Raw genomic sequence first — 17,884 nt, 5'->3', positions numbered from 1 at the left:
TTATTTTTAAGAGGAGGTAAATAAAACCTTGGACAGAGGGGTGGCTGTGGATCTAGTATACTTGGATTTTGCAAAAACATTTGACACAGTTCCCCACACATGGCTAATGTATAAGGTAAAGTCTACAGGCTTGGAAAGATCAGTTTGTAAATCAATAGAAAACTGTCTAAAAGAGTAGTGGTTAATGATTCTTACCCTTAGTGGTCTAAGGTTATCAGTGGTATGCCCCAAGGTTCAGTATTGGGATCCTTTTTACTTTATACTGTAAATGATATTGGGTCTGGGATTAAAAATACAATTTCAGTCTTTGCAGATGACACCAAGCTATGCAGTGGAACACCGTCCTTACAGGATGTCTCAAACTTACAAGCCAACCTCAATGCACTGTCTAATTGGGGAACTAGGTGACAATTGAGGTTTAATGTTGATAAATGTAAAGTTTTGCACTTGGAGGCTAAGAATATGCATGCATCATACATAAATCCCAAGGTGCGGTTTCCAAATCGAGCAAAGTCCTTTCTTGTATTAAGAGAGTTATGGAATCCAGAGAAAGAGACATATTTTTACCACTGTACAAATCATTAGTAAGACCTCATCTGGAATATGCAGTTCAGTTTTGGGCACCAGTTCTCAAAAAGGATATCAGGGAACTGCAGAAAGTGCAGAGAAGGGCAACCAAACTCATAAGAGGCGTGGAGAAGCTGAGCTATGAGCAAAGATTATAGGAACTGGATTTAGCCCTGGTTCACACTGGGTACGATTTGGAACGATTTGAGATGCGATTTGACATGTCAAATCGCATCTCAAATCGGCGGCAATTGTCGGCAATGGCACTGTCCTAATCAGTGCGACGCCGCATCTGCGATTTCAAAAAGTAGTTCCTGTACTACTTTTAGCGATTTCGGGCCGCGATTTACATTAAATTGCGGCCGAAATCGCGGCCGCGAAATCGCGGTAAAATCGCACATTTTACCGCGATTTTGAATTCGCAGCAGTGTGAACCTAGGCTAAATCTCTCTTGAGAAGAGGAGCTTAAGGGGTGATATGATCAACATGTACAAATACATAAAGGGTCCATAGAGTGAACTTGGTGTTGAGTTATTCACTTTAAGTTCATCACAGAGGACAAAGGGGCAAGCCTTATGTCAAGAGGAAAAGAGATGTTATCTCCAAATAAAGAAAGGTTTCTTCACGGTGAGAGCTGTGAAAACGTGGAATAGACTTCCTTAAGAGCTGGTTCTGGCCAGCTCAGTAGATCGCTTAAAAAAAAGGCCTGGATTCTTTCCTAAATGTACAGAATATAACTGGGTGCTAACATTTATAGGTAAAGTTGACCCAGGGATATCAGATTGCTTTTCAGGGATCGGGAAAAAATATTTTCCCCTGCTGTAGCAAATTGGATCATGCGTTGCTGTTTTTTTTAGCTACCTCTGGATCAACTGTGGGTGTAGGATTGGGTATGTGGGATTTTTTTTTCTCTTATTGGTTGAACTGAATGGACTTTTTTCAACCTGACTATGTAACTAAATATACTTTGTGTAAAAAAATATTGCCATACTCAGGATTAGTAGCAGAATGTATTTTGGCTTTGTACATGATATGTGTTAGAATTCTCTTATAAATTGTCAACTTTGTGTAAAAATATGTTTTCATTTTCTTTCCACATTTTCCAAAAATGTGTGGAAAAAAATAACATGTTCAAAATACTCCTAAAGCCTCATAGAGAATATGTTGGGGTGTTTTCTTTCCAAATAGGGTAATTTTGTCTTGGTGCTCAGGAAAGGATAGGTAGTCAGGAAATTAGATGTGTAATTTATGTCCCTAGAACGCCTGGGGGTGCTACTTGTAGCTGGGCAGGCTGTGAAAAAGTCTCACACTTGTGGCATTGCCATACTCAGGATAAGTAGCAAAATGTATTTTGGGGTGTAATTGCAAGTGTGCATATGCCGTGTGTGAAAAATAACTTGTTAATATAACAATTCTGTGCAACAAATAAACATATTTTTTTCACTTTCCCAAGAATTGTGGGAAAAAAATCATCACGCTGCTTACTAAATACCTTGGATTGTCTACTTTTCAAAAAGAGGTCATTTGGTGGGTATTTGACATTTTAGGGCCTCATGAAATGAGATAGACAGTCAGTACATCAGGATTGATCAGTTTTTAATGATTGTAGACTTTATAACTTTCACACAGACTAAATGATATTCACAAATGTTGGATATGTTTACCAAAGATATGTAGCAGTATAAATGTTGGCCCAAATTTATGAAGAAAAATTACTCATTTGCAACATTTTATAACAGAAGCAAAGAATTTTTTTTTTTTAATTTTCTTATATGGCAAAATAAAATAACAGCAGGGCCCAGATTCACAGACAGCGGCGCACATTTATGCCGCTGTAGCGTATCTCTTGTACGCTACCACGACGCAGCGCAGAGAGGCAAGCACTGAATTCACAAAGCCAGTGCTGCCAAAACTGCGCTGGGTTTCCAAGGCATAATCCGGCGTAGGTGGAAGTGGGCGTGAGCCATGCAAATGAGGCGTGACCCCATGCAAATGATGGGCTGAGCGCCAGACAGATATGTATAACGAACGGTGCATGCGCCGTCCCGTGGACACATCCCAGTGCGCATGCTCAGAATCACATCAGAACTACTCCCTAAGATACGTCGGATCACTGCCTACGGCGTGAACGTAACCTACGCCTAGTCATATTCACGTCCTACGTAAACTTCGTAAAATACGACGGCTTGTGTTCCCTGGTGCAGCCCTTTGCATTGATGCTGCTGAGTTACACCTCCTTTATGGGGCAAAACTTTACGCCAGACGTATGCCTTTACGTGCAATAGAATAGAAAATCAATGGGAGCGCCAAATACGTCGAGCGTAAATATGCGCCCACTCTACGCCGGCGTAGGCAAGTTACGTTGGTCGGATGAAGCCTATTTTCAGGCATATCTTAGTTTCTGAGTCCGTCGCATAGATACGACGGCGCATATTTGCACTTACGTGGCGTATCTGGAGATACGTCGGCGCAAGTGCTTTGTGAATCCGGACCCAGCTCTTTTTGTGGGAAAAAATATATAAATATTTTGTTTGGGTACAGTGAAGCAGGAAGGGGTAAAAGTACCTGTATTGAAGTGGTTAAAGCTCTCCCTGTCAGCTGATCCTTACTGATACAACTTCAACACACACTGGAAAAAGTCTGATGGAAAAGGTGACATAAATAGGTAAAGGCAGGATCATTTTCCAAACCACATTTTTTAGGTCACACTCTGCCACCTGACCACAGTTCACCATTCATATAATGCCATAATAAATTTCAGTTTGATACACTTTTTTTATGTTTTCACATAGTATGTTTTTGTACATACTGTATATTTATGTATTATGTATGTATATGGTTATACATAAGCTTATACTTATTTTGTAGCCCTGATTAAAAGAGGGATCTTTGGCCCGGATACACATTGGCTCTTTTATTAGATCATATCAAAAAATCATCAAAAGCAACTTTTTCACCAATTGGTCTGGCACTCATCTTTTAAAAAGGAAATAGGTTTCCTTATGACAGTCAAAAGGCACCTGTTCTTCTACTTCATGAAACCCAAGGGCAATACAAGAAAAAAGAAAGCAAGATCAGTGTGTGCTTTGTAAACATTTACATTTTTGTTACAGATGTGTTTTGTCTAAAGTGCAACTTTAAAGGATAACTTTTGTTGGGTTGTACAGTGGTCTATGTGCCTTACAAGACAATCATGCTAATTATGTTCATTCCAATTTCTCTCCTCTTCTTTTCCTTTTAGTAAATTAGGCTTAATGTTATTCATTCTTAACTAATATGATAGCAGACAGCATGTATGAAGGTCTTTTTTTCAAGCCACCATGGGAATTTAGCATTTGATAGCAGTATTTGTGTGCAAATGTAATCATAGACATGTCAGGTAATGTATACTGTTAAAATGGCTTAACCAGTTGTCAATATCCACTAACACTTTGCAAGCATGCTATGTGGATCATTTTAGTGCATACTGTAATTGGTTTCCGATTTTGTATTGGGCTATGCCAACTACATTTACCCCACTGAGTCATCATGTGAAAAAACAGTTGCAGTAAGTTCAAATGCTGAAACCTGGTTAAAAAAGCTAGCATATATGTACCCCTTTAAAGTGACAAGTGTGATAAAGGGAAAGCTGGTAATACAAATGGTTTGTTAGTATTCATTTTGTACCTACCTGTAAATGTGTTTTTAGTTGGTGAAACATCTAAAACGATGTAATGCCCTGGATAATGTGTATAAGTGAAGTGGTACTACAGCGCTACTACTAAATATTGAGCAGCAAAAAAACACACAACAAAAATAACCAAATGGTGAAGCTGCATACAAAAAAGGTGTACAAAACCAATTACAGTAAAAAAAGATAGTAGTAATGCGCTAATACCAATATTTGTTGCCGTTAGTACAATGTGCAACATGTGCCAAAGATACCAAATATAACCAAAAGTAGAAGGTATCAATCAAGTCACGCAATGTGAAGGAAAATATATAATGTGAAACAAAATATATATGAAGCAAAATAAAACAACGAAGCATAAATATAATGTCATTGATAAACAAAAACACCTCCCCTTCCAGACACAGATCAGTGTGATAGGCTGGGACTGAGAAGGAACAATCCTATGGTGTACTGGGAGTTTTCACAATGCTTGTAAGCTCCAGCTGACGCTCTAATGCTTCAAGGTGACACAGCTCATGAAAAAAGGAAACAAGATATGGTGCAAATATTGTGGGTCAATGGGAGAACATATATGCAGTGTTTGCAGCTACATTCATGGAACCCCAGATCAAAAACAGCTTCAAATGTAGCCTTTTCTGCCGATCAGTGCAGCGATCTCCTCATACGAACACATACTGGATAATGTAATATCCTTTTAAAGGGTGGTGTAGAGGTTTTATAAATTATAGGGAAAACCTAGCTATTGAAGACTTGAAACAATTGCATGACACTGATATCCATATGTGACATTCACACTGGTTGGGTATACTCATCCACTTTCAGTTTCTGATGATATGTATATAATATACATGCAGAATACTGTTCCCAATTTTCACCTCTAGGCTAAAATGAATGAAGGAATGCATGTATTATTTAATGACTCATGGTAATTGTCTCAAAATATTATGATTATTCCTTTTCTGTGTTCATCTTCAAGCTTTGTTTTAAACTGATTTATTCATGTAATGCTTTCCTCATGAGCAGCAAAGTGAACAATTTCCATACAAGCCTACTGGGATCATAGGTATGAAATCAGGAATGTACAGGCCTGTACTTAGTATTCTGTTTTATGCAGTCGTTCAAGCAGCAAAGAGCTCCTGTACTATTTAATAAGCCAGCAGATATGAGTACTGATTGTTAAGTGTTGTCAGGTCAACAGCGACATCTGTATTAGATAAATTATAACCACTTCTTGAAGCAGCAACTGCTGCTGTGTCTGGGCATTTTTACAGAAGCTTAAAATGCATATGGCTCTGCAAATAATGCACAACACTACCTCTTGAGATTTTGTGCACGGAGCATACTGTGAAGCTACTACTCAGAAGCAAAAAATGCTTTGCAACCCGATGGTCTGAATTTTATACCTGCAAATCCATTATTTTCCTGGTGTACAAATAGGGATAAAAGAAAGTCTTTAAAACGTTATAGTGCTTTTTGATTGTGTTTCCTTGGGTAATGAGCCAGTTCAGATAAATAAACAAGTGAACACATTAAACTAAGCGTCAAAAGTGCAAACAACCTAATAATAAAGATACAGAATCATGAATGAATAACATAAATAAATTGAAAGGGATAGCTGTTTTTATTGCTGCAGGAAAGAACAATCAACCTTTTTGAGCTTTTAAATGCTTACTTATAGTATATAAATTACAAAATAATACATAAGAATTTGTTTTTTCCTAAAAGCAAAGAAGTTGTTTGAAAGAAAACTTTAGACATTGTGATGAAATTATAGATATAAACTGTGCTTTTTAGTGACTTATTCAGCTCCTAATTAAAACATCTTGACTGATGTACTTAAAAAGATATCTAAAGTTAACATGTCCAAGCTGTTTTAAAAATTAAGTTAGAAATATTTAATTTAAAGGGTCTTTACAACTACATGATAATAAAAGTATTTTGCCTACCATGTGAAGTTAGTGACTTTTGACAATCATTAGAGTTGATTCAGGGGGGTTGGATATAAGCTGTCCACTTCAGAAGAGTGATTTTTTTATGTTACAAGGGCATTTTCCTTAGCCTAGTGGATATGGTAATGTTCTTCTGGCTTCAATCTTAAACAAAACAAAAAAAAAATTCACCACATTCACTAAGTGAAAATTCCTATGCAAATGGACATGTTCTACCCTGATGACACTGAAAGTTATTTCCCTTAGGCCCATTCACACTTCATGTAGTGGGAATATGCATTCTTGCTCGTATTTTTTCCATGTTTTTTTTTAAACCTTTTAAAGCTATATGCACAGGGCAGCCCTTTCACTTGAATGTCAATAAACTGCCTTATCTTGATAAAAGTTGGAGGTTTTTATTACACTTTATGAAATGTCAGAAATATATGGTTGTGGACTAGCAGAGTTACTGAAATGCTAGAAACTTTTACTTTGACAATTCTGATTTTTGGACAGCGGTTATGCTGTCTTTGTTTTATTTGTCAAACACTATCATAGAAGATGTTATAGGTTTTAGAATTCTTAAAACTGTTCTCTGCCTGAAAACAGCAGATCTTTTTTTCTATGGCCCCATATTCACTAAAATTATCATTGCCTTATCATTAATTTAGGCAGTAACAGGCTTAGCAGACATTTGAGGACTAATTTACTTAGACTATCGCAAATGAACCAATGACTAGTTACCTAGCAAATGCCAAAAAAGAAGGTTAGCACTGTAATGCAGCATCTTGAAGTGTGCCTGAGGCTTACAAAGATCTGGCAGCTTTGAAGAGGAGGCTGGTAAGTTATAAAGACCAAGATTGATGTATAATGTGCAAGGTGACTTAAAGGGGACACATAGTCACAACATATACTGTATTTTCATCTTATAGCATCAACATTGTAACAGCAATACACGCAACAGTTGTTTTTGACAATATCATCTTACTAGAAAAATCCATGTTTTGAGTGCTGCCTGTCTGCTGGTCATCTTTTTCCACAACTTCCTGGATTTCATGCATTCTTTGCAGCATATCCTTTTTCTAAGGACTACATATCCAATGGTACCTTGCATTTATTGACTGTCTCCTGAAAATCCTCCTCTCAGCACATCAGCAGTTCAAAAGACAGGATCAATGAATTCTGTAGAACAGCAATGCCTACTCACAGGACATAGTAAATAAATTTTACATAATTCAAGGACATTTGGCATTCTTCAAAAGCAAGTTTTTAAACTTCATGATCTTTAAGATTAATAACAGCAGGCTAGATATAGTGGAAATTCAATGTGGAAGTGAAGATATGATTTTGAATTTTGGCCATAGATGCACCTTGAACTTAATAAGTACGGATTAAAATAATGTGAGTGAACCAAAACAAAGGAGAATATGTTAGATGTGTGCAGGTATGGTAGTTGGTGAGTAGGGATGGGCAAATGGTTAGGCCTGAGCATGAGTTTGGATTGAACATTGGCTGTTCGCCCATTCGATTATCACCCAAATGTTTGGATCATTCGACTATTTGTTCGGCCCGCCAAATAATCACAATGCACTGCACCCGCAGCAATTAAAGCAATGGCTGAAGCAATGGCTGAAACAATGAAAGCTTTGCCCAATCAGGGCACAGAGCACTGTCAGAGTCATGATTGGAGAAAGTAATGATGACTTTATTCAATCATGGCTTATGCCCTAAAAATATTAAAATTGGGTAAGGCACCAGGCCCAGATGGGTTTACCTTAACATATTATAGGATGTTTGCTGAGAAACTAGCACAAAGATTTACAGCAGCTTTTAACTCATTAAGGGAAGGAAAGAAAATACCAAACGAAACATTGATGGGCATATAGTAGTTATTCCAAAAGAAGGGAAAGATCCCTCACAGTGTGCCAGCTACCGTCCTATATCGCTTCTGAATGTGGACCTAAAAGTATTTACCAAGATTCTTGCTACAAGGTTAGTAGAATTTATTCCAGATTTGATACACCCAGATCAAGTTGGATTCATACCAGGTAGGGAGGGGAGAGAGAATACACAGCGAGTGGTAAATGCGATATATTTAGCACAAAAACAAAAGAAGTCAATGATATTAGTAGCTAGCGATGCAGAACAAGTGTTTGACTGAGTGGAATGGTCATTTCTAAAAGCAACGCTGCAACATTTAGGATTAAGAGAAGGAATGTTCAGCTGGTTTACGAACCTATACTCAGAACCACGCGCAAAAGTTAAAATAGAAGGTAAGATATCCGACCCATTCGATATTCGAAATGGGACAAGACAAGGAAGCCCTTTATCGCCCATAATCTTTGTTCTGACTATGGAGCCCCTCCTACGAAAAATACGAGCTAATGTGAATATCAGGGGGGTAGCAACGAAAAGAGAGATACAGAAAGTAGCGGAATACGCGGATGATTTAATTTTTTTCATAACATCTCCAGTTATCTCCCTACCGTGTTTAATGGTAGAAATAAGAGAGTATGGAAAGCTGTCCAATTTTAAAGTCAATCATGGGAAAACAGAAGCATTAGGAATAGAAGTAAAAGAGGAAACATTGGAGCAGATTAAAACACACTTTGACTTTAGGTGGACAGACTCCCATATAAATTATCTAGGAACAAAGATAACAGGGAACTTAACCCCCTTGGCGGTAAACCCGAGCATGACTCGGGGTTGGTTTTCAATGTTAGGATCGGTAACCCCGAGTCACGCTCGGGCTGGACGTGCAGAGTGTGCAGCGGCGCGGCTTACCTTCTCGCTGGATCCACAGGCAAGTTACTCACCTTGTCCCTGGATCCAGCGATGCCACCCCGCTGTGTGAGCGAGCGGGTCCTCCTCGCTCGATTCACAGTCTCCTGTGTGCCGCCGATCTCCGTTCCCTGCGACGTAACGACGCACGGGGACGGAGAACGGCGCCAAATTCAAAAAAGTAAACAAACACAATACATACAGTATACTGTAATCTTATAGATTACAGTACTGTATGTAAAAAATACACACCCCCCTTGTCCCTAGTGGTCTGCCCAGTGCCCTACATGTACTTTTATATAATAAAAACTTTTCTTTCTGTCTACAAACTGTAGATTGTCCAAAAGTGTCCCTTTATGTCAAAAATGGTTTTAGATCAGCTAGAAAACAGCGATAATAAATTATAATCACTTGCAGAAATGTGCGATAGCGATTTGTGGGGAAATTCGTCATAAAAAAAATAAATAATGACAGCGACAATTCTGCAACTGAGCAAATTTCAGTGATTTTGAGTTGATTACATTATTGAATAATTTTTATTATAATTATATTATTATTTGTTATAATTATTTATAATTATTTATTATATTATAATTTATCATTTTGTTTTTTAAAAAAATGTCATACCCGGGATGCCTACAAGATTCTTGTTTGGTCAGATTTAAGTGAGTTATTCCTAAAAATTACAGGCCTACAGTATAAAACGCCAAATTTCCTTGCAAAATAATTGTACCACTTTTGGTATGTAATTCCAGACAGAATCATACCGCCAGGGAGGTTAAATAGACTATTTGAGCTTAACCACGCAACGTTGGCAAGGCGAAAAAAAAACAGACCTAGACAGATGGGATAAAGGTATCTTTACCTGGTTTGGGCGGACAAATATATTAAAGATGAATGTGCACCCAAAAATGTATATATTTATAATACAGGCCTTACCAATCAAGATCCCACAAAGCTTTTTAAGAGAATTAAGATCAAGATTCTTGAAATGTATATGGGCAGGGAAACCAGCGAGGATAAGCAGGGCTATTCTATCATTACCCAAGGGGGAAGGAGGGATTGGATTCCCAGATCTGATAAAATATCAGGAAGCAGCACACTTAGCCAAAGTTGTGGAGTGGTGTGGGTGGAATAAAAAGCCTTGGATAAGAATGGAACAAGCGACGGTAGAGGTACCACTAGAAGGATTGGCATGGACCCCAGATAGTGAAATAACAGCAGAGGCAAAGAAACATCCAATGGTAGCAGCCACTATACGGATTATCTAAAAGATCTTTGAAAAAACAAATTTGTCAAAATATCCAAGCCCACTCACACCGATCCTGGGCACTAAGGCTTTTCAAATAGGAATGACAGATCCAAGGTTCAATGCCCTGCAACAGAGGGGTTTAAGCAGGATCAATCACTTCTCAAAAGATAACCGATTATTGACAAGGGGAGAGATTGAAAGAGAAGGGATGCAGGAACTAGATTTCCTGAGGCTGCTGCAATTAGAAGCATTTCTCCGGACAAAGGCAGGTTATTTACACAGTAGTCAAGGCCCTGTCCAAACTCGAGCAGATATGCCTAGAAGGGAGCTAAATAAGACACTCTCTGTCAGTCATACTTCTATGCAATATTAGTAAATCTAGACATACCACAAGAATTTACATTCATACAAGCATGGGAGAGAGACCTGGAACTAACATTCACTTAAGAACAAAGAGATAGGATCTTGAGATTTACACACAAGGCATCAGTAGCAAGTAAATATGAGGAGGGAGGATATAAAATACTAACGAGATGGTACAGAACACCAACAGTATTACACCGAATATACCCAGAGACGTCAGATGTATGTTGGAGATGTCTGTAAGCGGAAGGGACATTAGTGCATATATGGTGGGAGTGTAGAAAAATACAGGAATTCTGGAAAACGGTAACGGAAACAATTAATAAAATTACAGGAATCAATTTAGTGGATAGACCATTGGCTGTCCTATTACTAGATATCCCACTGACAATGGAAAAATACCAAAACTCGCTGATAAGACATCTTATCATAGCTGCGAGAGCGTGTATCCCGGCTATGTGGAAGCAGGAGATTCCTCCATCAAGAGCACAATGGCTCGCAAAAGTGGCAGAGATCCAACAAATGGAGAATTTAACAATGGCATTGAAAGATCAGGATAAGAGATACCAGTCGATTTGGGCTCCGTACGAGAGGTATAGGGAGGGGTTGGGGAGGGGGGGTGGGGAATAGCCAACATGAACCCCCTTTTTTTCTTTTCTTTTTTGGGAAGGGGAGGGGGAGGGGAGGGCAATAAGAGTTAGAAAGAAAGAGAGGAAAATGAGAAGTATTACAAAACCAGGACGGAGGAGGAAGGAGGAGGGGGGGACGGTGTTTTTTTTTTCTTTCCATCGCTCTCTTAACTTTCTGATATAGTTTAATTAAGTAGATGAGCTTAGGTGTATTATCCTGTTAAGTAATTCATGAAATAAATAAAAAATTTATAAAAAAAAATTATGGCTTATTGCTATTAGTCCCACCCCACACTATAAAAGTATTATTTCAATAGAGGCCATTTGTAGTCTGATATCAGCGTGGACAGAGATAGAACAGGGCACTGTTCAGTGCTACTAGAGAGTTAGTGTGCTATAGTGTGCTATTGTGATTCTATAGTGTGACTCTAGTGATAGTTCAGTCAGTGTAAGTGAAGTAACTATTAATTTTTACTTTAGTGTCACTTAGGTGTGAATCTAGTGATAGTTCAGTCAGTGTGAGTGTCAGTTTAGTTTGTCAGGGCAGGTATACTGCAGTATAGTTTAGTGCATTAGTGTACGTTTAGCACAGTATATTTCAGTGCCTTACATGTAGTTTAATGCAGTATATTTCAGTGCCTTAACCCTCCTAGCGGTATTCCCGAGTCTGACTCGGGGTGAGATTTTTATACCAAAAGCGGTAACCCTGAGTCAGACTCGGGCTTGCCTCGCTGCAGCAGCAGACAAAGTTACTTACCTTGTCCCTGGATCCAGCGATGCCACCGCGCTGTCCCTCTCGATTCACACAGTGTCCTCCTGTGCCGCCAATCTCTGTTCCCTGCGACGTTACGACGCACGGGAGCGGAGAACGGCGCCAAATTCAAAAATGTAAACGAACACATTACATACAGTATACTGTAATCTTATAGATATAAATACACACCCCCTTGTCCCTAGTGGTCCGACCAGTGTCCTACGTGTACCTTTATATAATAAAAACTGTTTTTTTCTGCCTGCAAACTGTAGATTGTCCATAGCAACCAAAAGTGTCCCTTTATGTAAAAAATGGTTTTAGAGCAGCTATAAAACAGCGATAATAAATTATAATCACTTGCAGAATTGTGCGATAGCGATTTGTGGGGAAATTCGTCATAAAAAAATAAAAGTAATGACAGCGACAATTCTGCAACTGAGCAAATTTCAGTGATTTTGAGTTGATTACATTATTGCATCATTTTTATTATAATTATATTATTACTTGTTATAATTATTTATAATTATTTATTATATTATAATTTATAATTTTGTTTTTAAAAAAATGTCATACCCGGGATGCCTACTAGTCTCTTGTTTGGTCAGATTTAAGTGAGTTATTCCTAAAAATTACAGGCCTACAGTATAAAATGCCAAATTTCCTTGCAATAAATGGTACCGCTTTCAGCACCTTTTTTCTGAAATAATCATACCGCCAGGGAGGTTAATGCACATTTAACAAAGTATATTTATGTGCGTTACTGCATGTTTAACCTCCCAGGCGGTAATCCCGAGTGTGGCTCGAGGTTAATTTTCATTACCATTATCGGTAACCCAGAGTCACACTCAGAACTGCATTGCAGAATCCTGGTCCAGTGTACTTACCTTGTCACCAGGATCCCGCTGTGTCTGTGGGCTGTGTCCTCTGCCCAATGCATGGGGTGGAGCCCGGAGGCAAATTCAAAAAGTACACAAAACATAACACACACACATACACATCTTACAGATTACATTACTGTATTAAATCATTTCACCTCCTTTTTGTCCAGTGCCCTGCATGTAGTTTTATATTATATATACTTTTCTTTCTGCCTGGAGACTTGAGATTGTCCATAGCAACCAAAAAGTGTCCCTTTACGTTAAAAAGTAGTTTTAGACCAGCTAGAAAACAGCGATAGTAAATTATAACACTTGCAGAATTGAACGATAGTGAATTTGTGAGCAAATACATTTTTTATTATATTATTATTTTTTATAAATATTTATACTTATTTATTATATTATAATTTATGGTTTCATGTTTCAAACTTTATCATACCCGGGATGTCAACTAGACTCTTGTTTGGACAGATTTAGGTGAGTTATTCATAAGAACTACAGGCCTACAATATAAAATGCCAAATTTCCATGTGAAACAATGTACCGCTTTGAGATGCAAAAATTTGCCATAATCATACCGCCAGGGTGGTTAACACAGTATATTTTAGTGTGTTACGCAGTATATTTCAATGCCTTAGTGCACGTTTAACGCAGAATATTTCTGTGCATTATTGCACATTTCCCTAGGGGGAGGAGGAGGATTAATAGGATATATATATATATATATATATATATATATATATATATATATATATATATATATATATAATTTTTTTAATATACCTTATTATGTATTTCATATATTAATCATATGTTTACTGTTCGTGCACAGAGGGATTACTGTGTGGATCAGTGGCTTTGTTCCAATTTACATCTGCATGTCCAGTGTCACTGACACTTCGAGCACTGCAGTCCCTCAGTATTTTTCTGTTACCCTATTTTATCTGTTTTCCTTCTGTGTGCTAAGCCTTTTATGCATCAATCTTTAATCACTTTCTGTGTCTTTATGTTTGCACAGCACATTATAATTACTGAACTAACATTTTTCCCTTTTCCCCCTCCCTTCCCCGCTCAAGGTCCTGCCCACAGCCCGCCCATAGAGTATAAATAGCTATGTCATCCTAGTTTTTAGCTATAGGCTTGAAGAAGGAACCAATCAGAAGTTCTGAAATGCATCCCTCTTTGATTACCTCACTTCCTGTTTGCGGTCCATGCTGGTTGTAAGCCCCCCTCCACTGACGTCACTTCCGATTTTCATGTCCAACTCTGATTCTGACAGTGTGGCCACTCCATTGGTGCCTCCAGAGCTGTGGCATCTTCCTACTGGCCCTGCTGGGACGTTCTTATGCTGCATAGTGACTTCTCTGGGAATTCTTGATATACACTGGGACCACATGATGCCGGATCACTCTCATTATACATATGATGCATTCCTCTCAGCATCCATCCTGTAAGTGTTCTTAATCCCTTTTTGAGATATTAAATGTTTTTTTTTTTTAATATTGCATTTAGAGGCGCCTCTTTTTTGTTTATTTTTTTTACTAGCGTTTGCTGTTCTTTTGGAGTACTGCCCTAAGTGCACTAAAGACTCCTCATTATCCAAATCCCTTCACCTCTAATAAAGACAATATTCTGCTTAGTCTTGTTACTCAGAGCACCCTTACACAAAATGTTATCTGAACTTTGAAAACACAACACGACAGCAAGACAATAAAGCAGACAATAAAGACATACATCTATCAAGAAACAAGATTTGGTGCATAACATCACACCACAAGTGCAATGATGTTAGCCTCCACATATAGTTCAAACACTTTCTCATTTATCATTGAGTTGTTTTTGATATTGCAGTACTGCATACACTACTTCAGTTTTTTAAAGCAGGTTTAATCCGTCAGTCTGTACATCAGACCCTCTGTGTTCTATCTAATTTGTTGATGCATGCCAAAGACAGTTTTTATTTAGGACAAAATTACACTATTTCAAACTTTGCATGCAGGGCTCTGTATTTTGTTTCTATCTTTCTAGAACAATTAAGCAAACCAATAAGCTGTCTATTGTTGCTGCATTTACCATCTTTGTAGAACTTGTGGAAAAGTCAAAAAGAGTATTTAATATTTAGATATGGATTTGCTTTCATTTTTATGGCAATTCCTTCACTATGCATGCCATCAATCCAAAAAGAAAATACTATTTATTTATACGAGTCCCTAATGGATAAAAAACTATAATGTACTATGCTATATGTCAGTAAAATCCATCACTTTATCATTGTAGCAGTGATTTATAATGTTATATTATGTATGAAATGCATATCACTCTTGAGGTCTCTAGATCCGTTCAATGCCACATCAACCACATTTGACTGGCTTATGTAATACTGTATATATTTCTGAAAGCACTTTAGGACCACAAGAACCCTTTAAGATAATTCAGACCATTAAAAGAGAAAATGCGAAGGTGTTAGCTGTCATCAAAATTAGCACATTTGAAGAATATTTTCCAGGCTTTTAAATGTGCAGTCTACATAAACAGATGATCTGATAACCTAATTAAATACACTATTTCTAGTAACAATCAACCATCAGTTAATGGCTTGGTTCCTATTACAGCCTATTGCCATAGCCCAAGGCAAAACCCGTGGCTCACATACCTACCCTGCAGATGTATAATCAACCATTCATACAGTTATAGAAAACCCATCATTACATTAATATGGGGCTGCCATCATCAAACTTATTCTGAAAATATGAATTTTTTTTTTTTTTAAATTGTTTATTTATAGATTTTCAAATCAGACAAAGTAATCACAAAATCCAGACATTTGAATGGTGAAAAAAAAATGCGAGGGATATACAGTCACATTTATAACAGGACACAGACAAGTCTGGTTGTATACAAGTTAGTTATACCATAAAATTGAAAATAAGTGGTGAGTTCAACATGAACAACTTATCATGGCTCTGCTGAGCAGAAGTATATATCAACAATCACTGACCTATGTAGAGAAAGAAGGGGGGAGAAAAGAGATACAATAAAATAAAATAAAAAGGGGGTCATCATCCTATACAAAACTGTAGGGGATATGGGCAATGGGTATGCAGCTATGGTAGAGTGGAATGAGGCTCCGTGTTAAATTCAGAAGAATCCCATCTCTCCCAGATAGCTTCAAATTTGGGTAAAGAGTCATCTATAACCGCTGTAAGACGTTCCATCCTTCTAATGTCCGCAACTGTCGATAAAAATTGTGCAAAAGTGGGAGGGGAGGTAGTTCTCCAGCGTTGAGGTATGACACGTTTGGCTGCCAGTAAAAGAAACGTCATTAGTTTGCCAAGATTTTTGGGGATTTTCGAGAGTGGTAAGCCCAATAACATATGTAAAGGCTGAAAGGGCACGTCTATTTCTAGAATCTTCACCAGGAGATTATGGACTTGTGACCAAAAGGGAGTAATTACCGGACAGTCCCAAAAGATGTGGAGGTGTGTACCTACAGAGGAACCACATCTCCAGCATTGGCTGTGCGGGGACAACTTATGTGCTGCTAAAAATTCAGGGGTTCTGTACCAGAACATAAGTATTTTATATGTAGTTTCTTTCTGAGCTACACATCTAGAGGCCCTAGAGGAAGCGTCCCAAATTCGTCTCCACTCTGTCAATGTGATGGGCTTGCACAATATGTGGGACCATCTTCTCATGTATGAGTGAGTATTTTCAGAGAGGGGAGAGGCTGAATGTAAAATTTTGTAGATAGTGGAGATTTGGTGAAGTTCGTGAGGTCCTCTAGAACATATCAGTTCAAAGTCAGTAGGGACGCTAAGGGTCAGTTGGGGGGAGCGGGAAGCGAAGAAATGTCTAATCTGTAGGAAGGAATAAAAAAGGGTTTTCGGGATATTATGTTTTGATTGTAGGTCTGTGAAAGATAATAATGTACGCGATATTGGGTGCACTAGGTGACGAAGTTGAAATATGTTTGCATGGGTCCAGGGTAACATTGAGTCGTGGGATAAGCTATCAGGAATTTCAGGGTTAAAGAGGATATTTATTAGGGGTGGGCAAGGGGACGATAAAGAAAATTTACTAGAACAGCGTCTCCAAATTAAGAGAGTAAATAGCATCGGATTCAGACAGACCTTTCGTATATGAGCAAAGGATTTGTCGGGTGAGGGCCACAACAGTGAGCATGGATGGGCAGGGACTGTAATTCCCATCTCTATTTCAGACCATCTGTTTGGGGCAAGTCTAGACGTCCATGAGGTTATAGCTTTTAAGTGGGTGGCATAATAGTACTTGACTATATCGGGAGCACCTAAGCCACCCTGTGAGCGGGGGGCCATGAGGACTGAGCTGGTTATTCTATGGGAGGCGTTATTCCAGATAAAGTTTAGAAAGTTCCTATGTAATGCTTTCAGTTGGGTCATGGGAATCTGTACGGGAAGAGTTTCAAAGAAGTACAATAGTTTAGGGAGTATAGACATTTTGAGGACATTTATCCTTCCGATGAGAGACAACGGAAGCTTCGTCCACAATTTTAGTAATCTACCTATTTCAATAAATAAAGGAGGGAAATTAACCTGGTATAGGGTAGAATAAAGGTTGGACAGACGTACCCCTAAATATTTCAGGGATTGGTTGCACCAGCGATAATTGAAATTACTTTGCAGAGAGGCGAGTGTATCTGTCGGGATGTTTATAGGGAGGGCCTCCGTTTTGGTTGAGTTAATCTTAAAACCGGAGAGGCTACCAAATAAGTCTAGAGTAATGTGGAGGGAAGGAAGGGAGATATGTGGGCGAGTGATTGTTAGCAATATGTCATCCGCAAAGAGCGAGAGTTTGTACTCCTCCTGTCTCAGCGCCACCCCCCTTATATCTGGATGGGATCTAATAGCCGCAGCCAAGGGCTCCAGACTTAAAATAAATAAAAGAGGAGACAGGGGACAACCCTGTCTTGTACCGTTACTCAAGGGGAATGGCGATGAGACGTAGGAAGCCAATCGAACCTGGGAAGTGGGTATGGAGTACAGCGCCTTTAAGGCCTGCATAAATGGGCCTGAAAAACCAT

This window comes from Rana temporaria, chromosome 2, assembly GCF_905171775.1.
Source record: "Rana temporaria chromosome 2, aRanTem1.1, whole genome shotgun sequence".
Classification (NCBI taxonomy): Eukaryota; Metazoa; Chordata; class Amphibia; order Anura; family Ranidae; genus Rana; species Rana temporaria.
Note: the sequence above shows the minus strand (reverse complement) of the source record.